Source organism: Rhineura floridana, chromosome 1 (assembly GCF_030035675.1).
Source record: "Rhineura floridana isolate rRhiFlo1 chromosome 1, rRhiFlo1.hap2, whole genome shotgun sequence".
In the NCBI taxonomy this organism is placed as follows: Eukaryota; Metazoa; Chordata; class Lepidosauria; order Squamata; family Rhineuridae; genus Rhineura; species Rhineura floridana.
Genome location: NC_084480.1, coordinates 194339489 through 194343320, shown reverse-complemented (window position 1 = coordinate 194343320; position 3832 = coordinate 194339489). Strand labels below are relative to the sequence as shown.

Genomic DNA, 3832 nt, shown 5'->3' with positions numbered 1-3832 from the left:
GTGTACAATAAGGCTGAGAACAGATAGTTTTTAAGAGAGTTTAAAGTGGTTTCAGCATCTATGATGGGTATGGTCTACAACACATACAACGTTTGTCTCACAGATGCCTCAGGTCATAAGAATATAAGAACATAAGAGGGGGGGCCTGGATCAGGCCAGTGACCCATCTAGTCCAGCATCATTTTCCCAAAGTATGCCAACCAGATGCCTATGGGAAATCTGAAAGCAGGCCCTGAGGACAACAGCACTATCCCCTCCTGCTGAATACCAACAGCTGGGATTCAGAACCACAATGCCTCCCACAGTAGAGATACAACTTAAGGTCAGACATGTTGGCCACATTTTTTAATTTTCTTTTAAAAACCTGCAAAATCTGTTTAAAGTTGAATGGGTACACATCACAAGCTGCAATACATCTTTTGAACCACCTCCAATGAGGGACTGCCTTCTCCTGTATAGATCACCCGGGTTCCTGTAGTCTGCCGTTGGTGTCCTCTTCCCAAACCATAACCTACAAAAATCCATCAGCTGGAGGGGGGGGGGCTTCTCTGTTGTTGCACCTAACATATGGAATGTTCTCCCCTTTGAGATCAGGTAAGCACCAGCTGTGGTAAGTTTTTACCACCAAACTCCTGCAGACTGGGATAGGACTGGGCCCACCACTCATCAGCTGCTGAGCAGAGAGTTCTGGGTGCTGCAGGGAACACACTGACAAATCAGACCCCTCCCCCCTTCCTTTGGGTGATTTTTGATAGGTGAGTGGAACCACCTACCTCCCAGTAGCCTGATGTCATCATGAGGTCAGATGATTGGCAGGTGGGTAGCCCCACTAGCCTGTCTGTCAAAGTTGATCTGCAAAGTCAAAGTTGACTTGCAGAGGTGGAGGGAGATAAAAATCTCACCAGCTAGTCCAAAAATTTTCCCAACCCTTGACCCAGAGAGTCTGTAGAGTTAGTGCAATCAACTGGCAGGGAAACCTCTATCCAAATCTCCACTTACTCATGATGTTCACTGGGAGACCTTTGGCCATTCATTTTCTCTCTATATAACTTACCTGACAGGGTTGTTAAGAGAAAATGGAAGGAGCAGTGAGTGCAGTGTGGCAGAGATGCAGAGTCACCTTCCTGGCAACTACCCCGCTGGCAGGGGTGTTTCCGCACAGCCACCCTGATAAATGGCAGCAATGCTACTGTGGGAAGGATGGTTCTGTGCTCCTGCCCCACCACACAGGCCACTCCTGGAAAATAGTGCCCTCCTCCTCTGAGGTCCTTGGAGGAAGGGTAGGATACAAATGTAAAGGATGATGATGACAGATCGCCTAGCATTCTCTGTTCTATTGTGAAAGGAAGCTTCCTTGGCTGTCGTGGCGTATGTCTTTACAGTTCTCTCCTTTTATTAGAGCTAGGAAGAGCAGCACACAGGCTGAACCCCTACCTTATTACATTTAAGTCCTGCTGTTTCTCCAGTGAGCTCAAGATGGCATACTCAGGGGTGTAATCTCCGGAGGTCTTAAACCTCTTACTTTTTTGGGAGCCAGGTCTCAGCAGGGTCCCTATGTCTTCAGCATCCTATGAGCCAATCATCATGAGAGGGGAGTGTGTCAGCCACTGAGAAGAATCTTCTAATTTGCTTCTCATTTCAAGCTGATGGTTCTGTGCCAATCAGAGTGTTCGTACTTCAAAAAGCCAAGTTGTGGAGAGTGAGGATTATGAAATTCTATAATTGCAGTGCCTACGGCCACACTACCCTGAACACTCCTGATCTCATCAGACCTTGGAAGCTAAGGAGGATCAGACCTGGTTACTACTTGGATGGGAGACCCCCTGGGCATACCAGGTCCCATAGGGTTAGAGGAAAGCAATGGTAAACCACCTCTGAATACCTCTTACCATGAAAACCCTATGAATAGATCCAAAACAGATTCATAGGGTTGCCATAAGTCATAATCAACTTGAAGGCATATAAGAAGAACAATAATGGCAGTAATTCTGTAATTGCAGAAGAAATAGTGAATCCTGATGATAGCATCCCATCTACATCATCAAGTAGTTTGGTAGCAAAGAAATAAACATGTAGACACTGAATTCAGAGATTCAAGCAATATCTCAGCGAGAAAGGACAATCAAATGGTGGCAGTGATACAGAAACAGCAAGCAGTATTAAAGCCTAGACAGATTATTCTACAATCTTAAAAGGGGGCATAGCTGTGACAGTGCATGGGAGTGACTATTATGAAGAGATCTTGTACTTCAGAATTCACCACTATACTACTTTAACATGGCTCTCCCTCACCACTATCGTTGCAACATCCCTGTGAGGTAGATTAGGCTGAGATAGAGGGGCAGGCCAAAGGCCATCCAGTGAGCTTCATGGCCGAATGAACATTTGAATCAAGTTCTGTCCAGTCCTAGTCTAACACACTAACCATTACACTAAACTGAGAGAGAACCTAAATTGAGAGAACCAAAATTGACAGGAATTTCCACCCTTAGTCTGGGGACAGTTATGTGACCATGGATATGGGGCCATGCTCCCTGAGAATCAGATGAGGACTCCTTCACACCTGTAACTCGAAATGAGGGTTTCTGTGTCCTCTAACCTTGGCCACACTCACACCAGACATTTATTCCACTGTTATTCCACTTTAAACAGTCGTGGGCTGCTTTCACACATGGCACTAGTTTAATGGATTAAAAAGGTAGCACTTCTATCCCTATTTCTAAAATCCCTTTCACACTGCAGTACCTCTTGCGATAAGGAACAGTACTTTTTAGCTGATATAGCGGCATTTCGCACAACTGCCTTTCACACGGCTTGTTTTCATCCCTCACCCATGCACACTGTTCCTCATTGTGAAGGAGGTCTAAGATCTTGTCCCGTCGCCATGCAATCACTCTCCCTTTAGGATCTGACTTTATAAATTGTTTTAGTTTTATCAAGACGTGTGTGTGTGTGTGTGAAATGCTGCTGCTATCTGCGCCGATGCCGGAATACCACTACAACGTTTGTCAGGCAAAAAACAAACAAACCTGTGCGACTAAAGGGCAGGAACGCACTGCATGCTGGGATGCCTGTCACGTGAGCGGCAGCAGCTAGTAAAACACTCCCGCGATCTTCTGGGTTCCCAGCCTTGCTAATGGATTATTTCTGGTATCATTTCTTGTGGAAATTAGCGCTATACTTGCACTACATTCCACCAGAATTCTGGAGCTACCCGGTATGTCGTGTGAAAGATCAAATATAATGTGCAAATTACCAGGTAAGAAATCGTCAGAATAATGGAATAAAGTGCAGTGTGAAAGCACCCATGGATTCCCCCAAAGAATCCTGGGAGGCGTAGTTTGTGAAGGGTGCTGAAAGCTGTTAGAAGACTCCTGTTCCCCTCACAGAGCTGCAATTCTCAGAGTTTTCTGGGAAGAGGAAATGACTGTTAAACCGCTCTGACAAACTGTAGCTCTGTGAGGAGAATAGGGGTCTCCTAACAATTCTCAGCATCCTTCACAAACTACACTTCCCATGATTCTTTGGGAGAAGCCATGACTGTTTAAAATGGAATAAAAGTGGAATAATGTTATGGTGTGAATGTCGCCATAGTGTGTAGCAAAAGAAGGGGGCACAATGGAGCATCCTGAAGATGTGGTTTAAGGAGTAAAGTTTGATTGAGGTGAAATTTACCATTTGCTGCCACAGACACAGATAATACGTCTGGCTCTCCACGTGGTTACAGCTGCCCCATGAGGAGTTTCTAAGCTGCCAGCTGGACACTGGAACCAAATCTGAGGGAAATAATTGTAAAGTCTCCTCAAGGGATCTAAACAACAGAAAAGAGTCC

General features: G+C 45.4%; 1 pseudogene; it reads left to right on the top strand.

Annotated features, from left to right (window-relative positions):
- Positions 1 to 1729: 1729 nt before the first annotated feature.
- On the top strand, positions 1730 to 1848 carry LOC133375926 (5S ribosomal RNA; annotated as a pseudogene).
- The last annotated feature ends 1984 nt before the right edge of the window (positions 1849 to 3832 follow it).